General features: G+C 44.0%; 1 protein-coding gene across 1 annotated transcript in view; it reads right to left on the bottom strand.

The window, feature by feature from the left end:
- Window positions 1–24,633, bottom strand: part of dph1 (diphthamide biosynthesis 1) — a 579,143-nt gene that overhangs the window by 80,665 nt on the left and 473,845 nt on the right. The gene's annotated exons all lie outside the window — the stretch shown is intronic.

Consider the following 24,633-nt stretch of genomic DNA (forward strand, 5'->3'; position numbering starts at 1 on the left):
GAGAGAGAGAGAGAGAAAGAGAGTGAGAAAGAGAGAGAAAAACAGAAAGCGTGAAAGAGAGCATGAAAGAGAGAAAGGAATCTTTCCTAGATGGTATATTCTGAGGGGGACCTACAGGCCTGGAAGGGAGAGCTCAGGGTAATAGTTGGGTGCCTGTTGGGATGAGTAGGATGAGGTGTCAGTTTCTGGTTAACTCTGACACAGTGCAAACACAGGTGTAGGGTGGAGGCAGAACCTGTGAGATACAGAGGAAGAAGAAACATTGCAAAGAATCAAGCAGCTTGGTGCAATGAGGCAAAGTAAATTCAAGACTAAATGGAACTGAGAGTCAAGACAACACCTCTGCTTTATTGGAACTGACAGTTAATCGTCATTCATTTATTTTCACCAAGCAATTTCAATTAAACATCGTCAACAAGACTGTATATAGGTCAGTGAACAAGGCCTAGTAGTCTATTTCTATTGTTAATTTTATTTTAATTTTTAAATAGGAAGTGGGCATAAAGAGATTTACCTTGCAAGGAGAATAAGATTTGCATGACATTTATAGGCAGCCAGTTGGGCCATTTTGACGTAGGTTATGTGTACAATTTATATATGTCTTTTAAAGAAATTCCTATCTGATTTTCTTCTGGAATTATTTAGAATTTGCAGCACAGAAACAGACCGTTCAGCCAATGATAACCATGCTAACCCAATAGGTTCACGTTGCCGTTTATTAGATTAGATTAGATTACTTACAGTGTGGAAACAGGCCCTTCGGCCCAACAAGTCCACACCGACCCGCCGAAGCGCAACCCACCCAGACCCATCCCCCTACCTAACACTATGGACAATTTAGCATGGCCAGTTCACCTAACCTGCACATTTTTGGATTGTGGGAGGAAACCGGAGCACCCGGAGGAAACCCACGCAGACACGGGGAGAATGTGCAAACTCCACACATTCAACACCTGAGGTGGGAATTGAACCCAGGTCTCTGGCGCTGTGAGGCAGCAGTGCCAACCACTGTGCCACCGTGCCGCCCACTGATGCTCCACATCAGTCTCCTCCTAACTCATTTGATCACACACTATCAAACCATCCATCCATTCTTTTCTCCTTCCTGAATTTATTGAACTTCCCATGAAATGGATGCTTAGAGGTTTACAATTACAAAGGAAGATTGCTGAGGGATGATTCTGCTGCTCATTCATAGCTGCTGCAAGGACACAGTTAAGGAAACACGCTCACTTTTCTCAGAGCAGTGTGATTTATATGACACAATCATTGTATTAAAATCTGAGAGAGGAATGAATAGAGGGGGAGTTTAAATAAACTTCTTATTTATAGACCAAGCAGGACAGCATCGCAATGGAGATGGGAGCTTGAAACCAAACAAGAAGTGGTAGAAAAGGTTTATCCCCACAGGAGGTAGATCTGAGGAATAAGCAGTGACGGTGCATGATGAATGCAACAAGAAAAAACTTATTTAAACAAAGTGTGGCTTTTTCTCCTTCTACCTGGAGGGCTCAGAGTGACTACAAGCATCAAGTAGATTAGGCTGAAGCAATCGACAAAATTAAAACAGTTGGAAATAAATCAGAATTAACAGGATAAAACGGAGAGAGGAATCAGAAATGGAAATATGTGAACTTGGACTGTGGGAAAGCAGGCTACTCTGTTATCTCTGAGATCCAGCTTTAATCAGAGTCTTCCTCTCACTGTATTGATGTGAATGTGAGGTGATTCTGGAGTGGAGTTGACCCTCGACCCTCATTTCCGGAAGGCAGGAGGGTTTCTCTGCAAGGATTAGCCTGTATCCAGCATCCTGTAAAAGACTCCTCAGTCAGCTACCTCACAGTTGGACTAAGTCTAAATCTCCCTCTCTGCTTCATCAGGACAATGTTTCTGTTTCCCAGGTCAACCACTCTTTTAGCTTCTCTCTATCCGACTATCTGAAGGAAGATTTACGCTGCATCCAACCTGACCTAGGAGGGCTTGACACAGAGACGGACGCCATTGACATTTTAACTGATGTCTCCAGGAGTGGCCACATGTCTAGCCAAGCTGGTCCAGTTGAGCTACAACATTGGCATCTACCTGACAATATGGAAAATTGCCCAGGTATATCCTATCCATATAAAGCAGGACAAAATTAATCTGATGAATCAAAATCTCATCAGTCAAGTATCGGTGCTTTGATTGTTTGTTGTCACATATACCGAGAAACGGTGAAAAGTATAGTTTTGCATGCTATACAAGCAGATTGTACCATACACAGTGCATCAAGGTAGCTGAACAGAGTGCAGAATTCAGTGTTACAGCCACAGAGAAAATGCACAGAGAGAAAGAGAGAGAGAGATAGAGAGAGAGAGAGAGAGAGAGATCATTATTGACATTTGAGAGGTCCATTAAAAAGTCTGATAACACCAGGAAAAAAGCTGTTCTTGAATTCCTGAATCTATTTGTACGAACATTCAAACTTTTACATCTTCTGTCCAATGGAAGAGGGTGAAAGAGATTATAACAGGAGTAGGAAGTGTCTTTGATGATGTTGGTTGCTTTTCCAAGTCAGCAGGAAGTACAGACAGAGTCAATGGATGGGAGGCTGGTTTGGGTGATGGATTGGGCTGTATTCATCAATAGTGCTATCAAGCCTACACTTGCAAAACAACCATGTGCTCACTGATATAAAAACAAAATATTGCAGAGACTGGAAAAATCTGAAACAAAAATAGGAAGTGCTGTAAAAACTCAGCATCTCTAGCAGTATCTAGAGATGCTCAGGTTGGGATCCAGCAAGTCCATTCAGCTCCTGACCTCATTATAGCCAGCACAGAAACATGGAAAATAACCCATATTCGAGAGGTGAGGTGAGAGACTGCATTTGGCATCAAGGAGCCCTCGCAAAACAGGAAACAATGGGAATCAGGGAAAATCTCTCTGCTGTTGAAGGCATAAAAGGAGATGGTTATGGTGTGGTTGTTGGAGGTTAGTCATCTCAGCTCCAGGATATTTTTGTAGGAGTTCCTCAGAGGAGGGTCCTTGATCCAATGACCTTCCCTCATCATAAGGTCAGAACTGGAGACGTTTGATGATGATTGCACAATGTTCACCATCATTTATGACCCCTCAGACACTAAACCAACCAATGTCCATATGCGACAAGGATTGGTCAATATTCAGGTTTGGAGAAAGTGAGGATTCTGGAGATCAGAGTTGAGAATGTGGTGCTGGAAAAGCACAGCCACTCACGCAGGGGTATTGACGTTTCGGGCATAAGCTCTTCATCAGGAATTATATTCAGGCTTGGCCGTTAAATGGCAAGTAACATTCACAACCCACAAATACCAGACAATGATCTGCATGTGATGTACTTGGACTTCCAGAAGGCATTTGACAAGGTGTCACATCAAAGTTACAATGCAAAGTAACATTTTTCTAGTGTAGGGGGTAATATAAAAGGAAGCAGACATTTATTTTACATGAGTTATTTTTGTTAAAAATGACACAATATCAGGTTATAGTCCAACAGGTTTATTGGGAACCACTAGCTTTCAGAGCGCTGCTCCTTCATCAGGCGGTTGTGGAATATAAGATCGTAAGACACAGAATTTATAGCACAAGTTTACGATATGATACAACTTGAAGTATATATTGAAAAAGACTTGGACTGTTTGTTAAGTCTCTCATCTTTTAGAATGACCACATTGGTTTCGATTCTTTCACATCCAAATTCTGAGTTAGTTTTGGGTTGACAAGATGTAGTGAGTGGAGTCCCTTAGGGAATCAGTGCTGCAGCCTCAACCATCCACGGTTTACAATCCATATCAACATCCTGGCTGGAGGGACCAAATGTGCAATTGCTGAATTTGACGATGACACAAAGGTTGGTACGAATGTAAGAGCAAAATATACTGTGGATGCTACAAATCTGAAACAAATACACAAAGTGCTGGAGAAACTCAGCAATTCTGGCTTCATCTATGGAGAGAGAAGCAGAGTTAACGTTTTGAGTCTGATGTGACTCTTCAGAACTGGAAACAGAATTCTGAACGATAGACGTACTGGCTTGAAACGTTAACTCTGTCTCTCTCTCCACAGATGCTGCCAGAAATGCTGAGTTTCTCCAGCATTTCTGTGTCAGTAGGAAAGTAAGTTGTGAAGAGTCAAAGACTTGTGTAGGGAAACTGCAGAAGGAAATAAATAGGTGAAGCGAGCAGGTAGAACATTGGCAGTATGTTGTGGGAAAATGCAAATGTATCCACTTGGTAAAGAGTATAGAAAAGCATTCTCCTGCCCCTCGGATGCTGCCTGACCTGCTGTACTTTCCCAGCACCACACTCTCAAATCTGATCTCCAGCATCTGCAGTCCTCACTTTTTCCCAGAATAGAAAAGTAGCATACTACTTAAATGAAGAGAAATTGAAGATCTCTGTGATACAGAGTAATTCGGAAAGCAAATAAAATGGCATTGCAAGGGGAATAGAATATAAAAGTCAGGACGTTTCGCTACAATTGTACAGAGTATGGGTGAGGCCACATCTGGAGTAGTGTGTACAGTCTTAAGATCCTTTTTTCAGAAAGGACATAACTGCATAAGACGCAGTTCAGAGAAAGTTCACTTGATTGACTGCTGGGATTAAGGAGAGTTTGGGTTAGTTGGGCCTGAATGTATTGAAGTTTAGAAGAATATGGGTAATTTATTAAAATCTGAAGGATTCTGAGCAAAACTGATGGGATGGCTACTCACAAGATGTTTCCTCTTTTGGAATAAACTAGAAACAGAGACAGTCTCCAATGTAAGGTGGAGATGAGGAAAACCTCCTTTCTCTCTGAGGGCCATGGGCTTATGGAATTCTCTGCCCCAGTGAGCTTTTCCATTCATTCATGGGATGTAGGTTTCGCTGGGAGGGCCAGCATTGATTTCCTATCCTAGCTGCCCTTGAGAAAGTGGTGGTGAGCCGCATCCTTGAACTGACACAGCCCATTTACAGTAGGTATCCCCACAACGATGTTAGGGAGAGAGTTGCAGGATTTTGACCCAGCAGTATGGAAGGAGTATTTCTAAGTCAGGATGATGAGTGGTTTAGGAGTGGGGTAACCAGCAGGTGGCGATGGAAGCAGGGTAGTAAATGTTCTTAAGGCAGATTCTTGACTAACAAGAAATTAAGAGGACATTGTGGACAGACAGGAAAGTGAGATTTCAGGTCACAGATAGGACATGACCTTATCTAAAGATAAAGCGGTCTGAAGGCCTGAATGCCCTACTTACATCTGTAATTCATTTGCCGTTTATGTTAGCATCACAGTCACTGTCTGTTCCCCTTCATGGAAAAACTTAGTTATCTCCAGTGAAACGGGAGAGCAGGAAGTCAGAATGCCAGCTAATTATCTCTCCCTCCCCTTATACCCCCCACCCCCAATCTCCATGTCAGGGAGCACTGAGGATAACTGGAAACCCCTCCTTCCTCACCAACCCAATGTTGGAAAAGCTGTGACCTATAAGACGCACATTCTGACTCCCAACCTTCACAATGCTAAAGGCCCAGCTTGTAGAAAATTGGGAACTGAGGACAGATAACACTCACACAATATCTGCTTAACCACTTTCTGATGCTGTCAGTAATCTCAGCCTTTCACTAATTAAGTGTAGCGTGAACTTGCCCCGGTCAGTTGAGGAATGTGCAACAGGGACCCTTTGTGTATAACTCGCCCGGTAAGCGAATTCAGGCTGGATATAAACTGGTGAGTAGCGAACTGATTCACTGGTGATGAACCTGATGAATATTACACTGACCCCTCAGCCATGTGTTTCTGAAACTCCGCATAGAGAGACAAGATGAGACGAAGGACAAGACTAAATGTCAACTCCATTAATCTCCTCGTTTCTCCTCAGTGCAGTGACATAGTGCACACCAAGCCCTCTTTTTGCCAGTCTCACTGTGAAGACATGCCTGCGTCATAGTAACTTTCGCTTCAACAAAAACAATACTGCTCTGTGTGAAACGGTTAGCCACAGCTCCCTGCCCTTCCAATCTTCCTCCTTGTCTTAGTTTCCCCACACAGAGCGACACAGCCAGAGATACATTGTGAAGGGAGGGGAGAAGGTAATTATGGGAATGGATAACGAATGCTGGCCTAGCCAATCACACCATCAGCCCGTGAGGGAATGAATTAAGAAAATCTAGTCACACTTGTTCCCCTTCCCCTTGCAAATATTTTCTGATCCAAGTAATGAGCCAATTCCCTATTGAACCTGCCTCCACTACATTCGCAGGCAGCACAATCCAGATCCTGTGGAGAACAAAGTCAGCCTTGCTTCTTTTGCCAATGACTTTAAAGCAGTGCCCTCTGGTCCTCAATCTTTCTGCCACACGGAACAGGTTCTCTCTGTTTACTCTGTCCACTCTCCCCCATGATTTTGGACATCTCTAATAAATCTCCCCTTAATTTGCTTTTCTCCAAGGAGAACAGTTCCAACTTCCACAATCTATCCATGTAAGTTCCTCATCCCTAGCAACCCTCACATCCCTAGGGCCCGGTTCCCAGGACCTGAGACAGCGCTCAGATAAAGTTGGATAAATACGACTTATCTTTATCTGAGTTCGGGGCATTCAGGTGACAATCTCATAAAAGTGTTTAAAAGGATTTTGTGGGCCAGATACAGAAAAGGTGCTTCCTCTGGTGCTCATGTCAAGAATGATGGGATGTGAGATTAAAATTTGAGCTACTCAGTATCAAAATCAGGGAAGAATTTTTCGAATAAAGTGCGATGTATATCCGCAACTCTCTTCCCCGAAAGGGGAGTGGGTGCCAGGAAGGTCAGTTAAAGTTCTAAATCCTGACTTATGTAGATCTTTGGTGGATTTAAGGAGTCAAGGTACATGGAACAAAAGCAGAAAAATGGTTTTGAGCTGCACATCTAATGGAATATGGTAAGGACACTCACTCCCTGCAACACCGATGCTCAGTAGCAGTAGTGTGTACTATCTACAAGATGCACTGCAGAAATTCATCAAAGATCCTTAGACAGCACCTTCCAAACCCATAACCATTTCCATTTACAAGACAAGGACACAGATAAATGGGAATGGCACCACCTGCAAGTTCCCCTCCAAGCTGCTCATCATCCTGACTTGGAAATATGTCACCGTCCCCTGACATGGAAACATATCGCTAGGTTACAATCCCAGAACAGCCTCCCTAAGGACATTGTGGGTCAACACCCTGCACACAGAGTCATCGAGATGTACTGCACAGAAACAGACCTTTCGATCCAACTCGTCCATGCCAACCAGATATCCTAAATTAATCTAGTCTCATTTGACAGCAATTGTCTCATATCCTTCTAAATACATCCTATTCATTGATCCATCCACATCCCTCTGAAATGTTGTAATTGTACCAGCCTCCACCATATGCTCTGACAACTCATTCCACACACATACCACCCTCTGTGTGAAAAAGCTGCCCCGTACGTCCCTTTTAAATCTTTCTCCTCTCACCTTAAACCTCTGCCCTCCAGTTTTGCACTCTCCCACCCCAGGGAAGAGACTTTGTCTATTTACCCCTATCCATGCTCCTTATGATTTTACAAACCTCTATAAGGTCACCCCTCAGTCTCTGAGGCGCTAGCGAAAACAGCCCTAGAAGACAGCTCACCACCACCTTCTCGAGGGACAATTAGGGAGGAGTGACAGATGCCACCCTAATCTCATGAGTGAAAAAACAAGCTTGAGGAGTTGAACGACCTGCTGCTGTTCTGTTGAGGTGATGGATGAACGTACAGCACTAGTAGGCACCTACACCTGGAGGCCTCAGACACGTATGGGCTAAAGTGGTGGAGAGAGGAATTTAATTTTAGACAGCACAAGGGGCAATGTCATCACTGTCCCTTCCACATCCAAGACAGCCAGCTGATGCTGGTTTTTTTAAAGTTCCTGACTTCATGCGGTGCTGTACAATATACAACCAGACATCCACGTCAGGTGGAATGACACAGGCCTAATGGTTTCTGCACCAGGTGCTGAATTAAAATAAAAGCACAATTCAGCGAATATGTTGCAAATTCCTTGAGGCTAATCCCAGGAGGCAACGCTGTTTAAACTCTAATGACTAACACTGCGAACGAAACGCCTCGCAAATCCATAAGCAACAAATAAGTTGCGTTTTCACCTTTTCATTTTAGGCAACATCTTTCCAGGGGATTTTTCAATGCTTGGCTGTTAATTGATTTGTGGCAAGTGTAATGCAGAGAAAATACAGCAGACGCTTGGAGCTACTGAGATCCTGAAGATGACGGATGATCTAACTACCTTGTGTACGATGTGCTTTGTCGCTTCCCAGTTAGAGCTGAGCTGGTCAGCATCACTGGCACTACATGCCATCCTGCTCCCTGCATTTGCCTCAGGGTCTGAGTCATGTTTTATCAAGATCTCCATACTGACCTCCAAATGTCTGATGGCGATAAAGTGTGGAGAGAGAGAGGACAAATAGGGGTGGGAAGAGAGAGAAATGGGAAAGAGAGAAGGAAGAGACAGGTAGGATGAAGTAAAAAAAAGAAGAGAAAGAGAACGAGCTAGAAAAGAGAGCAGCCATAAGTCATTAGGCACAGACGGAGGCCATTTGGCCCAGGAAGAACATGCAGCCCCTCCGCTGAGAACTCCAGACAGAGGAAGGCCTACAGAGGTCAGAGAATGAAGATGAAGAGGGGAAGGGGAAAGGAGGAAGAAGAGGTAAAGGAGGGACAGAAAAAGAAAGCAATGCACTGTTCTAGGTACGATATAGTGCAGGATTCAGGGCAAAAAGACAGGGGAATAGTGTGAGAGCATAGGGAAGAGGAAACTAAAGAAATGGAGTGGAAGAGGAAAGAGGGAGAACATGAGAGAGTGGGAAGAGTGAAAGAGAACAAGGAAAATGTGCATGGGAAGAAGTCGTGAGCTGATAAAAGGGAAAATGTCTCAAAGAGTGAGATAAAGGTTAGGGAAAGAGAAATAAAGAATAAAAGCAGGCAAAAGAAAGAGGCGGGGGACAAATTCAAAAGAAGGAAGGAGTGAGGAATATAAAGGGAGGGAAAACAGAGAATGTGTATGGAACATCTTTACTCAATCCCTCGAGTAGTTTATTTTAAATTCAAAGAATGCAAACCAAAAGAGGCTCAGCTGAAAATAATATTAAAACATATTCTGTACTAAGGCATGAAATTAAATGTTTCAAAGAAGCTAAATACCTTTAGCTCAGGAAGAAAAGCTCATTTCTGAAACCAAATAAAGCATCTACTCAAATCAAAACTGAAAATAAATCTTCAACCTATGCGACTAATCTAAATTCTTATTAAAGTTATGCTAATAGACTAACAAATCTGAATACACACACACACACACACACACAAAAATACAGAGCATCATTTTCCCATTATAAACTCCTGTGTCCACAGAGTGACTGGAAATTGCCAATAAAAAGCTTGTCATGTTGTCATTACAGGTTGCCACCTGAGGTGGCACTATTGGGAGGTTGTTAATTATAGTGTGATGTTAACATAGGCAGTTTTAACATAAATACAAACATATGGATTTACACTTGAAATACAGGATTAAGAACAGAATGCACAACTCGCTGATAGAAACTGACTTAAACCCATTCTCCCTGGTCTATATACTTGCCAGATTATATTTCTTTTTACCCGCGTCTCAATAATCCTTGCGCAATGCTGAGGGACGCTGAGATATCATACATTTTCATTCCCTTTTGCTCCATCTGTGCACCACCCACCACTACCCCCACCCCAATCTCAGATTGATATTTCCAGTGACAATGACCCAAACTGAGCAACCTAAAATCCCTCTTTGTCATTTCCTTGAGCCATTCGGCCCCTCAAGCCTGCTGTACCATTTAACATGGTCATGGTTTACCTGAGTTTGGCATCAGCTCCATCCCAGCCCAACCAATAACCATCGACCCCTTTACTTTACTGAAAGGTTCACAAGGTGATGAGGAGTACAATGAGAATTCGGCCAAATTAACACCAACAATTTGCATTTATATACTGCCTTTGACCCTGTGAAACAGGAGTGTCCTAGAAAATTTAACACCCAGTCACACAAGGAATTATTAGGAAAGCTTGGTCAAATAGTGAAAGGAGGAGAGAGGTTGAGAAAGAGGTAGAGGAGTTTAGGGAGGGAATTTTAAATTGGAGTGCTTAGTCAGTTGAAGGCAAAGGCAGAAATGTATGAGTGAAATAAGTTTGTTCATTTGTTTTATACCTCCACAGCCTTTTCTGTTGCTTTTGGGGAATATTGGGCAAGTGGAGGAAGAATGAAAAGGCTGACTGCCCGCTCACTGATTTATGTTATAAACACTCCTTCGAGAGTCATGCAGTGCAGAAACAGACCCTTCGGACCAATTCGTCCAGACTGACCAGATATCCCAATCCAACCCAGTCCCCTTTGTCAGCATGTGGCTCATATCCCTTCAAACCCTTCCAGATGTCTCTTAAATGTTGTAACTGTACCAGCCTCCACCACGTTCTCTGGCAGTTCGTTTCACACACACATCACCCTCTGAATGAAAAGGTTTCTGCTTAGGTCCCTTTTATATGTTTCCGCTTTTTCCTTAAACCCCTGCCCTCCAGTTTTGGACTTCTCCACCCTCAGAAAAAGACCTTGGCTATTCATCCTATCCATGCCCCTCATGATTTTATAAACCTCTATAAGGTCACTCCTCAGTCTCTAACACTCCAGGGAAAACATCCCCAGCCTCCCAATAACTCAAAGCCTCCAAATCTGGCAACATCCCTGAAAATCTTTTCTGCGCCCTCTCAAGTTTGACAACACCTTTCCAATTGCAGGGTGATCAGAATTACAGCAATATTCTTCTGTCGCCAAATGGGCTCTGAGTGGGACTTGAACCTGGACTGTCCAGCTCAGAGGCAGGGACACTATCCAGTCTGCCATAAGACTTCTGGTGAATAAAGTGAGGTAAGCAGAACAGACACAAATTGGAGGGCTGAGATCTCGGACTATTTATTCCTGATCCACAAGATTCCATGGTTCCTCCCAGGAACTGCTCAGTGCCAGTTGGAGCTCAGCATTTAACATTCTTGCTTCTCTGTTCTGGAGAAGGGTCACTGGAACCAAAACGTTAACTCTGTTTCTCTCTCCAGTGGTGCTGCCAGAGCTGCTGAGTTTCTCCAGCAATTTCCGTTTTTGTTTCAGATTTCCAGCATCTGCAGTTCTTTGTTTTGTAATAGACTCACTGTTGACTTCGAAAATTGTGGGTTTATGTCTCAGTCCACTCGGTGGGAGGGGCGTGGGAAATGGCAAGGCTGTACAGCAGTGACTTTATAAACCTTGCCTTGTCTCTGAGATTATGTAGCTCTGCGATCCCAAAGTTGCGGTTTTCTGGGATCACGACAGGAAACAAAATCAGAGCCAGGATCCCTGTCCTTACCCTATTCCCCATGAGCTCTGCCGTTCTCAGACATGTCAGAGTCATCTCAAACTACTGAGTTCAAAACTCCCACAGCGTGTACTCACTGACCCTTGTCTGAACACCGCCTCACCAACCATCAGCACCAGAGAATGAAACAAAGTGTTTCCCTGGAACCTTGGAGGCTGAGGGGTGACTTTATAGAGGTTTGTAAAATCACGAGGGGCATGGATAGGGTAAATAGATGAGGTATTTTCCCTGGAGTGAGGAGTCCAGAACTAGAGGGCATAGGTTTAAGGTGAGAGGGGAAAGATATAAAAGGGACCTAAGGGGCAACCTTCCATTCAGAGGGTGGTGTGTGTATGGAATGAACTGCCGGAGGAAGTGGGAGAGGCTGGTACAATTACAACATTTAAAAGTTATTGGATGGGCATATGAATAGAAAGGGTTTAGAGGGATTTGGTCAAGTGCTGGCAAAGGGGACTAGGTCAGATTAGGATGTCTGGTCGGTGTGAACGAGTTGGACGGAAGGGTCTGTTTCTGTGCTGCACATCTCTATAACTATATTCATATAACACCTATCACAATCTCAAGGTGTGTTCAGACTTGGAATCAGTGGAAACAGAAGATAAAGGAATGGCAGTCTCTCTAATGAATGCCAATTGGCAATGCCAGTTTTATGTCCAATGGCACTGTGAAAATGTATCCACTGGATTAGTTTCTCACAGGTTTACTTAGGTGGCCATTCAGAACTCAAAGGCTAATCGACTGTGCAGGCATCACAATCAAACCCAATCCTAAGAGGTTTGGGGCATATAAGGGGGACTATTGGTTAATGCAGAGAGACCAATGATACTTGCCTACTCTGTATAGTTTAGTAAAGAAGCAAGCACTTGCTTTTCTACCGCGGGTTTTCACAACCTAATGTCCCCAAGACAGCAAATATTTTTGAAACGTGACCACTGTTGTAACATCAGATGCTGAGACAGTCAAATTTGGCACAGTAAGCTCCCACAAACGATAATGCAATTATTTGTTTATTTCCCCATGGGTTGTGGGCATCACTGACTGGACCTAGCATTTATTGCCCATCTCTACCAGCCCTTGAGGAAGTGGTGAGTTGCCTTCTTGAACTGCTGCAGTCGATGTGGTGCACAGACATCCACAGTGCTGCAGGGGAGGGAGTGCCAGAATTTTGACCCAGTGACAGTGAAGGAACAGCCATGATAGCTTCAGGTCAGGATGGTGAGTGGCCTGGTCCCTGGATGCAAGTCTAGTTTTAATCAGGTTGGTTGGTCAAGGGAATAATTATTGACTATGACATCAAGGAGAACACTGAGGCTCTTCTTTGGATAATTGCAACAGGATCGTATGAAACCACCCAAGAAGGCCAATAGGAGACTCAGCTGAACATCTTATTTCTGAAACACCACCTCCAATGTGCTTTATTTATTCATTCATGGGAGACGGGTCTCACTGGCTGGGCCAGCATCTATTGCCCATCTCTGGCTGCCCTTGAGAAGATGGTGGTGAGCTGCCTTCTTGAACTGCTGCAGTCTACCTGCTTAGGTAGACCCACAATGCCTTTAGGGAGGGAATTATAGGAATTTGACCTAGTGACAGTGAAGGAACAACAATGTATTTCCAAGACAGGATGGCTTGGATGGGAACTTAAAGGTGGTGGTGTTCCAATGTATCTGCTGCTCTTCTCCTTCTGGATGGAAGTCATTGTCATGCTTGCTGAAGACCTTTGGTGAATTTCTGAAGTGCATCTTGTAGATAGCTCACACTGCTGCAACTGAGTGTCAATGGTGGAAGGAGTGGATGCTTGTAGATGTAGTGCCAATCAAGTAGGCTGCTTTATCCTGCATGGTACCACGTTTCTTGAGTGTTGCTGGAGCTGCATCCATCCAGGCAAATGCACCATTCTGCTGGCAGCAGGGCATGTGTGGAGGGAAGGGATGGGGAGAAGTCAGGTTTGATTTTGTCCTCTAGTCACTGGACTGAGGCGTGGAGTCCCAGTGCTCTCACTCAGCAGGGACCCTGCTAAATACTGAGGTAGGGCTGACACTGAGCAGTGCCTGGGAGCAACTGAGGGATCTTATGGATCATAAAAAAATAATCAACCCAACTGTGCAGTTAATCTGGAGCAACTCGAGATTCAACCTGAAGATAAAATATTCAGAAGCCCTCTAATTATGTGGTGTTATGCATAATAATCACAGATCCCGATAACCTCATACCTGTTAAATAGGCACTTTGCAAGCAAACGGAAGTGATTAATTACAGATCCATGCAAAGGTTTTACAATCATGTAGAGGTTTACATTAACTGGAACAAGCATAATGAACTGGTTTTGTCTTATCCGCCTTCCCCGCCCCCTCATCATCCTCTCACAAGTGAATTAAATTTATGAGAATTATAATAGAATATCCTGTTAGATGGTAACTATATTCAGGAATTTACAGCACAGAAACAGACTCCTCAATTCAACTGGTGGGTGTTTACACTTCACACAGAGTTTCCTCCTTTCTCCATTTCACCCTCTTAGCAGATCCGTCCATTGATATCTGCCTCATTTGCTTACATCCAATTTCTTCTTAAATGCATTGCTGTTAATTGTCTTTAATGCTTGTTGTACAGCAAGGTCCACATTCTAACAATCTCTCTGGGTGAAGAGATTCCTCCTGAATTCTCTGTTGGATACATTAGGGACATTCCCAGTGCAGGAATCTTCCATAGGGGTCCCCTGTTGAATCCCTTCAGAATCTCAAGCACCTCGGTTAGAATTGGTGCAAAAATCACTTTTGAAATTTACAAGGAAGAATTTCTTTTCTCAAGGATTAAGGAATGTCTCAGAGAATCAGCTGGACCGTGGGGGAAGGTCCATGATCTCAGGAGAATGGGAAGTGGAAGGTGTCTTGGATGGTCCAACTCGAGGGAGGTTTTGAAGTGAATTCACTTGTCCCACTAGATCCTCCTGGTCTCTGCTTCCCATCTTCTACCTCTCAAACTGCTAACATTTCCTTTCTTGTTGCTTCTTGCTCCCTGATGTACCATCTAGCCTGCCGTCAAATGCAGCCATGATGTTCACTTCAAGGACTACCTGAGGTGGTGAGTGTTCCAATGAGGAAAACGAAGATTGTTGGATTGAAGATGCCATGCAGCCCAGCAACATTAGCTTGAATATTCTTCCCACTCTGTCTCTGTTGTCACTGTGCTGAGATCAAGGTCTTAAATCTGCTCCGGTGTGGTGAGCCCCTGTCTATTTGGGACTTTTGCAGGACTCGGTGTATTTAACGTGATTCACACACTCTCTATCCTCCTATATCTTCTGATGATCATCAGGCTCATTAAGCAGTAGTGGTGCACTCAATTCGGATAATTGGGTTTTGGAGCCCCCAGTGCAGAATTGAGGGAGTGTTACACTGCCAATTCACACACACACACACACTTTGTTCTTCTTTTGATTAATGTCCTAACCATACACATATGAGCAGGCAGCTGGTTAACAAAAGCTTTCAGCACATTCTGCTGCACACCGCAAACTTCATTATATTTCATTAATTGAAGAAAATGGAAAAAATAGAAAAAAAGGTTAAACATTAGCATTTTGAACTTGAGAAGGAAATGGAACAAGGAGCTGAGGAAATTGATTTCTGGTTCCAGAGAAGCTTAACTCCTGGTGAACCGGAGGAAGATCTCTGTGACAGCAAGTAATCTCATGGCCAGAAATGGACTCTTGTTCACTGCCTCTGGGAGCTGCTGAGCTTCTCTCTACATTCACTGTCAGGCTAGCCCTCCTGTAAAATTTCTTTCTTCTTCCTCATTTCGTAGATCGCAGGAACATCTTTCAAAATGTAGCATAGTGTTCTCCACCCGAATCCTTGTATCGTCTCACTGAGAGTTCTCTCACTCACTCACTCAATGTCAGCCTTTGAAAGTGTGGGTTTGATACTTCCCTGGGGTAACTCTTTGGCAAAACAATTTCATTGAAGGACTTGTACCCAAAAGTGGCATTTCATATGACAAAGAAGCAGCACTCCGAAAGCTTGTGATTTCAAATATATTTCAACTATAACCTGGTGTCGTGTGACTTCTAACTTCAAGTAGTTGCAGATGCTAAAAATCTGAAAGAAAAACAGAAATTGCTGGAGAAACTCAGAGCTTCACATTCTGAAGGACGGTCAATGAACTCAAAATGTTAACTCTGCTTTCCTTCCACAGATGGTGCCAGTCCTGGTCAGTTTCTGCAGCAATTTTTGTTAAGAATAATTTTCCTGATTTTGTACTCAATGCCTCCATTTATGAAGCCCTAAATACTCACATACTTTGCTAACCACTCCCTCAATGTGTCCTGTGACCTTTCAGGTTCCGAGCCCATGAATCCTCAGACATTCAGGATACCTTCTGTATATTTTGTTAGAATATGTTCCATCTAGTCTCTCCCTACTGCTAGAAAGAATTGTCTCACACTCCGCTGCATTAAATTTCATCTGCCACAGCTCGACCATTCTGCCAGCCCATCTACGTCCTGTTGTAGGTGACTGATACCAGCACGGGTTGAGGTCTGCCAGGAAACATGCCTGGAGTATGCCGGTCTCTGACAATTCCCTAGACTCTGTGTCACAGCGGCCAGTGGCTCCATCAGCTCCACCAGGAAGAGCCTATTCTACAACTTGTTTAATGATTGCTCCTTGTTCTCGGTCTTCCCGTTTGTGATTCATTTGCCATTTCCTCGCTGCTTTATGTGCCCTTTCCCATTATGTCCCATCCATCTCTTTCTGACCATTGTTTTTCTTGTGCTCTATAAATGTTTAGCACAGAATATTAGCTCATAAAAATATAATAAGTATCTCTCTTCAGTTTATGAGCCAAGGTCCTTTAGCAGGTTTGAGAGGACAGGTAGAAAGCTGAGAGTGTCACAATAAAACTATCTCTGCCTTGGTTCACCTCAAAAATCTATAATCATACTGTTTGCTGTATTCTGTAACCAAAAAAAGTCTAACTCTACTGGCTATTGTCAATCATGTCCAGAGTAGATAAATTAAGAATACTCAATAAGGTCAGCCTTCTAGAATGGGAGCTGAGGCAGAATAAAGGTGGTATGTGATTTATGACTGGTTCATGAAGATGATCTTATACAGGGATGTCACTTTAAAGATCTAAAGGTGGGGGGGCTGAACTGGCTGAATTATATCGCCAGGAGAAAGTGAGGTCTGCAGATGCTGGAGATCAGAGCTGAAAATGTGTTGCTGGAAAAGCGCAGGTCAGGCAGCATCCAGGAACAGGAGAATCGACGTTCCTGAAGAAGGGCTTATGCCCGAAACGTCGATTCTCCTGTTCCCTGGATGCTGCCTGACCTGCTGCGCTTTTCCAGCAACACATTTTCAGCTCTGAATTATATCGCCAGTTTGCTAACTGGTATTCCTTTTTTATTGAGGACTAATTTTTTAACCGCCTGATTTACACAGTCAATGTGTTTCAGGTGTAATTCAGCCCTCATTAGGGAACTGTTGTTTCACTAGCTGGTCATAGGCTGTGTGTTACTCTTTTCCCTTTTACTTTGAGAAAAGGACAATGTTGATTTTGTGGCAGGGCTTAGCCCTTGCATTATGTTTTTTTTGTTTTTTGAATGTGTTTTCATTTTTGGTTTGGTCTGAGCTCCTGTGAAAAAATGTACCTTTTTGTACCTATGTGCTGTTCCTGTGGGTAGGCCTGGCCCTTTGTTGGTGGACTAGGCCTCTGGTAAGACTGAACATCTGTGTGTGTGCTATGGGGTGAGCATTTGTTGCATCCTGGGGTTCGGGAGTGGACCAAACCCCTGTGGGTTACCTGTAGCGTTACAATGTACTGTGGGCATGTGAGTGGATCTGGTTCTCTATGGATAGGCCAGGCCTCTATGGAGACTGAATACCTGTGTGTGCGCTGCGGGGTGTACATTTGCTGCCTTTGGGAGTGGGTTCTGCCCTCTGTTGTGAACTCTGTTTTTGGCAATGGACTCTGCAGTTTAGATTGGACTCTATTTCTGACAATGCACTTTGTATACTGGAGTGGACTCTGTCCCTGGGAAAGGACTCTACATTTTGAAGAGAACTGTTTATGATAATGAACTCTGTACTAGAAGGGACTCTGTTGATAATTGACTGTCTTGTTGCTTGTGGGGTTTATCACCTGCACTATCTTGAGTCCCTGAGTCTGGCAGGCCTTTCTGTGATCTGGGAAGCTCATAGATCGTCCTGAAAGCTATAACCCTGACAGCCGAAGGGTGGGTAGGCTATCCTGTGAACATGAGGGTGGGTAGGCTGTCCCAATGCCGCTGAACCCGAGAGACGGAAGGTGGGTAGGCTGGCCTGAGCACTGTTGTCCCAAGAAGGGGTAATCTTGACGGGCTGTCCTATAGATGGCTGGTGTGTGACAGTGGCCGAGAGCCATAAGGTACGTAGGGGCAGGCTGAGATTCGGAAGGCTTGTGGGCTGCCCTGCGCACTGTTGCCCTAGGAAAGGGAATGGGCTGTCCTTAAGGTGGCCGGAAGGTGTGAAGGGTGGTTAGGGAAGCCAGAAAGTAGGTAGGCCGTCCTGATCGCTGTTGTCCTGGGGGACTTGGGGAAACAGGACAGGCTGTCTTAGAGATGGCCGGAAGGGGCATGGGGCGGACTGAGAGCCAGAAGGGTGGGGGGGTGGACTGCTTTTGAGTGTTCGGAAGGTGGGAGGGACAGGTGGGTTGCTGGAAGGGTCTGTATTCTATGCACTGTTTCTTATCTAATTGGACTCTCGTATGTATCTGTTACTGCTTCTTTTGTGATGACTGAAAGTGGGATTTGAGGTTTGTCCTCATTTCCCTGAAAACTGGATGAATGGTAGGGTTTGGGGCCTGGCTTTGCTGCTCCTTTCCCTTGTAAATTGCTATTTCTCTGTATATAGCTGCTGATGTTAACTGTTTTGCAAACTGTATTGGTTAATAAAATAAACGAGATTCAGAATGTCTCCTCAACCTAGGCTCTGAGCTGGCTGGTCAGAGCCCACGTACTGTGCACATGTAAATATAAGGTGACTTGGTGACAGTATACTGGCCACTAAAATTATTTCATCCTGCATTGTGTTTTGACTTGTGTACAAATTGACTTGCAAATGGACTCCATTTCCTGCCTATAAAGAGAGCATTGCTCTACACCTGTTTTCTCTGGTCAGTGAAAATATAACTTCCTCCTTCAGAATTTGGAGCTCAAACCAATGGGATGCCATTCAATGGAACATGAGGAGACCGTTCAGCCCCTCGGTCCATTCTGACATTCAAATAGATCACCGCGCTTCAAATCCAATTTGAAAACAACTTAATTATTGATTTTTAAATGTGAATGTTTCATTGATTTATATCAAGCTGTGTAACTGGAGTTACCTAGACAATGGCTTCAAGGGTTTTTCCTCTAAATTGGCAATCCACTACACCAGTTGTTCCTTTAGAAGTTAAGCACTTTGGTACTCTTTAACTCATTACATGGTTCTGTGGTAATTTCTGTCTCACAGCATTCATATCAACACTGCCTTGTAAAAGGGATAACAATTATTTTTTTCTCAGTGGTGATTAAGTCTTTGAACAAATACCAGCAGAAAGAGTATGTGGGAGCTAGTATGGACATGACTGGCCAAAAGAGCCCATTCATGCTGTGTTCTCTGTAACCTTGACCTGTGAGTATTGCAGAATCATTACTGCACAGGAGGCCATTCAGTCCATATCTGCACCTGCTTTCTGAATGAACAATTCGTGTTGTTCCCACTCTCCTTCCTTCAGCCCATAACCCTGCACTTTCTCCCTGTTCAGACAGCAGTAAAACTGATTTTGAAGGCTTCAACTGAACTTGTCTCCAGCACACTCTCAGGTACAGCACTCCAGAGCCCAAACCACTTGTTGCATTAAAATATTCCTCTCAATTTTTATAGTCATAATTGTAGTCAAACAACATGAAAACAGACCCTTCAGTCCAACTTTTCCACGACAACCACATTCCCAAACTAAACTAGCCCCACCTGCCTGCTTTTGGCCCACATCTCTCCAAACCTTTCCTACTCATGTACTCATTTAAATGTTGTAACTGTACGTGCATCCACCACTTCCTTTGGCCTGTCATTCTACGCACTAACCACTTTGTAAAAAAAAGTTGCTCCTCATATCTTTAAATCTTTCAACTTAAAAATATACCCCCTAGTTTTGAATTTCCCCTACCATTAAAAACATGTCCCGCCCCCTCCTTAAATTGACTCAATGCCCCAGTATCCACTGTACTCTGAGGGAGTGAATTCCACAGATACACCACCCTTTGAGAGAAGTAACTTCTCCTCATCTGTTTTACATCCACCACCCCTTATCCTAAAACTCACTCTGGATCTCCCCACATGAGGAAACTTCCTCTCTGCATCAACTGTGTCAGCCCTGTTTGGCATCCTACACACCATGATGAGATCTCCTTGCATTCTTCTAAAGTGTCACTTGTATGAATGAAAATACAGTGAAAAGCGTATAAGTTGTTTAAATTACTAAACCTCTCTTCTTAAAACCTATCTAAGCTCATCGTGATCTTACAAACCTCTATAAGGTCATCTCTCAGTCTCTGATGCTCCAGTGAAAAAAGTTACAGCCTATTTAGCCTCTCAAATCTCAAACACCCTAGTCCCTACAGTATCTAGTATCTTCAGGAACCTCTGCTCTGAGAAATTCAAAGCAGCAGAGTAATTAAAGCAGAGAAAGTTTTCTTGCATATGAGGGGGCAAGGGGAGGAGGTGCAAAAGAGAAAATCACAGACAATGAGAAAAAGAGGTCATCAACAGTTGTGGAACTCATTTGTCAGAGCATTGTCGTCAACAGCGAGATAGAAGAAAAAAGAGAGAGACTTTGAAGAGGTCAATTTGATGCACCCTCAGCTTATAAATAAGAATGAAAAAAATTAATTGCAGAATTATCAAAGCGGCAACGTGAAATGAAAGTCATCTCTCTGTTGAGCTGCTTTAATGAGAGTCAAGCTGACTGATTCTTCACCACTGCCCCACCTCGATCATTTCTCTCCCCCCACCCGAGCCAATAAAGAATAGAAGCATTTAGGCTTTGGCTAATTGTTTGACTGCTCCTAGCTCCTGGGTGAGTGGCTAAATGAAGTCTGGAATGAATGGGCGTGCAGACTGGCAGAGACTAGTCATTAAATCTAGTCAGGCAGAATGTAGCCGGAATTAAAAAAAAGACATATCAATTCCATTAAAGATCCACGAGCCTATACTCAGACTAATGAATGGTTTGAAATGTTTCCCTTGGCTGGTGAGGGGAGGGGGATCTCTGAGGATGGGCAAGGATCCCATATCATAATAGAAATCAGGGCTTAGGGAAATCTATTATTTTTCTTTTGGCAAATGGTATTGTACAGTGAAACTGAATTGTTTGGTTTCAGGTTTTTTTTTGCTTACATTTTTCTTAAACAAAATGTTAATGGGATCTTTCTTGGGTCCGCAGCATGGCTACAGGACAGCAATTTCTACACAGACAGTAACCAATCCTGTGCTTTTTCCCTGTTGGACTTTAGGAATTTATCCTGCAGTACACAAGGAGGCCATTTGGCCTATCATGCCTGGGTTGGCTTTTTTCAACAACTGTCCAATTAACTCCCCGCTCACCCTACAAATTAAGAAAGTACTCTTTCTTTTCTCTCAGGGAAATCTTAACGAAAAGAAGTGATGCGTTGGGTCAAAAGGCTTGTTAATGTGCATATGCGGATGGAATTTGATGATGTGGGTGTGGTGCCAATCAAGTGGGCTGCTTTGTCCTGGATGGCACCAAGCTTCTTGAGTGTTTTTGGGGCTGCACCCATCTATGCAAGTGGGGGGTATTGCATCACACTCCTGACTTGTGCCTTGTAGATGGTGGACAGGCTTTGGGGAGTCCGGATGTGAGTTACTCACTGCAGTAACAGGATTCCTAGTCTAGTGAGATTACCACTACCATCACCCTTCCCATGAAGGTAGATAGTGTTGGGCCTCGTGTCCAACCAGCTGCTGGGGAGAGGGTTCAGAGGACACAAATCCACATTGCCCTTACAATTCAGCACTGATTAGCACAGTGGCAGTTTCTGAATGTTGGGTTGTTGGAACAGAGCAGCAGAAAATTCACTCAGCACTGCGACCTCCCCACCCAACACATGTTTCACATGTCCAAAGCTGACACTTCCCAGAGAGGGAGTTACAGTCCCTGAGGGGGTTCTCCTTGGAGTGAGATGTTACCTCGAAGCTCCCTCTGCTGAGGTAGACATTATGCTTTAGGAAAGGCTTTGAGAAGACGAGAGGTTTATGACGGTGATTCCAGGACTGAGGAATTACACTTGCATTACACTGAGGAAAAACCATGGAGGGTCTGGATGAGAATTTTAAAACAGAAGCATTGTTGGACTGAGTGTCAATACACCAGTGAGTTGCGGGATAATAGGCGATCACAAAGGTGCATGGTTGGATAAGACTTTCATTGAATTCTAGTTTAGGGAAAGTGGAAGATGGGACTCCCAGAGTGGACAGCACTGCAAGAGGCAACGCTAGTGGTAACAAAAGCATGACTAGAATAAAAAAACAAGAATAAGACCTTTCTAAGGCTGTGTTTCAAAAGCAAATGGGGAAGTACAACAGATGCTGCAGATGGTTCAGTGCATCTCCTGGTGTTTAACCCTGAAGGCTTAACCTGGAGGACTCTCTATATTGGCACCAGTACAAAGTCAAACAGAGAGTGAAGCAATCTCGTCAGCATTGACTGACCTTTTCCTGAGATCAGCTGCAGTGTGGTACAAACTGCAAATCTGCCTGTAGTGAAAACCTACTCGTAGAAAGACAAAGCTCAGTCGTGATCCAACTATTACAGGACTATTTTAAAAAAAAACATGCCTTGCCTTTTCCCTCCACCACTTCCATCCTTGCTCTTTCTCAAAGGCTCTCGAGCAGAAAAGCAAGATCTCGAGTCACTCTTTTCTCTTTGCTGACCTTTCGGCAGGTGTACAGGCATCTGGTTTCCTCTGCGAGGACTCACGCTGCCAGTCAGAGAGGCGTGAAGTGAATAAAGGATCCCAGTCGCTCTGCTGCTGTACTGAGAAACTCCTAAAATAAAACTGCAGAGTCAAGTGGGATGCCTGAAGGATCAATTGGATGGGATGGGGAGGTGGGGTTGAAGGTCTCCATTCACCTGCCCCTGCTCTCACACTGGCACATCAGGAAGGGTGGGAGAGAAGGGAAACACAAACCACACGCTAGTCGTATCGCCCTCCCCACACCGGCCTGGACAACATGTGGGTTACACGGGCCACGGGCAAGCACCAGTGAGTGGTGAAGTAGTTCAAAAGATCATACTTGGAGAACTTGCTTTATAGAATTAAAGAATCCCTAGTGTGGAAGCAGGCCATTCAGCCCATCGAGTGCACTTCAACCACCCAAACAGCATCCCTGCCAGACCTTGCCCCCTCCTACAACTTATCCCTATAACCTTGCATTTCCCATGGCTAACCCATCAGGCCTGCACATCCCTGGACACTGTAGATGATTTAGCATAGTCAATCCACCTAACCTCCACATCTTTGGACTTTAAGAGGAAATAGGAGCATGCAGAGGAAGCCTACGCAGACAGAGGGACCACGTGCAAGCTCCACATAGTCGCCTGAGGCTGGAATCGAATATATCACAAAGTACTCTTGAAGTGAAATATAGAATTGAGGACAAGACTTGCAGAACTATTGTGAGCCAGAGGTTGGAGAACTTGCAATAAAAACAGAAAAAATGCTGGAGGAACTCAGCAGGTCTGGCAGCAGCTGTGGAGAGGAACAGAGGTGACGTGTTGAGACCGATATGATTTCCTTGGAGAATCGACAGCCATCAAAAGGCAGTGGGAGCCGAGCCTTGATAAGCAAAGGGGGTGAAAGGTATTCAGAGGGAGGTGAGAATGTGCTGTATTCAGATCAGTCTTCACCTTAATGAATGGTGGAGCAATCTTGAGGGGCTGAATGGCCTGTTCCTGATTTAACTGTCCATGTGTTGAGGTATTCTGGATAGAATGGATTGGGAAAAGAAATCTCCTCTCAATAGTGTGGGGGTCAAGAACAAAAAAAAGCATAGATTCAAGGGAATTGCCACAGGAAGCTATGGCATCTGATTAGGGTCAGGAATGTGCTGCCTGACAGTGTAACTGAACTTGATTCAATTGGGGGTTTCAGGAGTTATTTTCACTGTGATTTAAAAAGGAACAATGTGCAGTGCTACGGGAGGGAAGGAGGGTCACAGTATGGCACTGCTCAACAGAATTGAAGACCCCTTCCCACCCCGGTTATACTCTCTTGCACCCTCTTCTGTCGGGCAGAAGATTTAAAGGTTTGTACACATGTATGAACAGATTTAAGAACAGCTTCTTCCCCACTGTTATCAGATGTTTGAATGGACCTCTTAATCTTAATGGAAAACAAAAGATGCTGGAGACCTCATTGGTTCAGGCAGCATCCATGGAGAGAGAGCAAGCTAATGTTTCATGTCTAAACTTGAAATGTTAGCTTGCTCTCACCATGGATGCTGCCTGAACCAATGAGATCTCCAGCATTTTTGATTTTCAGTACAGTTTCCAGCATCTGCAGTAATTTGTTCCCCTTTAATGTTAATGTTGATCTCTCTGCATCTTCTCAGCAGCTGTAACACTGTCTCCTGCACTCTGTTCTGTTACCCTGATGCAATTGTATAGTACGACCTGCCTGTAAAGTATGTATGACAACACTTTTCACCATACCTCGGCAATCAAATCTAAAGCTAGCACAGACAAGATGGGTTGAACAGATGCGCTTGTGCGCTGCAACAATTCTGTGAATCCGTGAGTCCTGCATGTTTTGACTTTGAAAGCAATTATACAATCAGTTCCGAGATCTATTTAACTGATAGTGAGGAAATGGTCTCCTTTTCTGCTTCTTTAATCGCTTCTCAGTGAAACATGAACAATGGTTTTCCATTTTACAATTTGCAGTCTGTTAAGTAATTTTTAATGGAAGATTGTTTGAAAGCAAGCCTCTGTCACCCAGGCTGTAACTCACGGTTAACCTGTTACTGTCAAAGGGACAGCTGTTGTCACTTCAAAAGGAATCAGAATTCAGATCATCCCAACTTCAAACTGACTCCAGGGGTCCTGGCTTTGCACTGGACCTCAGAGGCTGGAAGGAATTCAGTCTCC

This window comes from Chiloscyllium plagiosum, chromosome 28 (genome assembly GCF_004010195.1).
Source record: "Chiloscyllium plagiosum isolate BGI_BamShark_2017 chromosome 28, ASM401019v2, whole genome shotgun sequence".
NCBI classification, from domain to species: Eukaryota; Metazoa; Chordata; class Chondrichthyes; order Orectolobiformes; family Hemiscylliidae; genus Chiloscyllium; species Chiloscyllium plagiosum.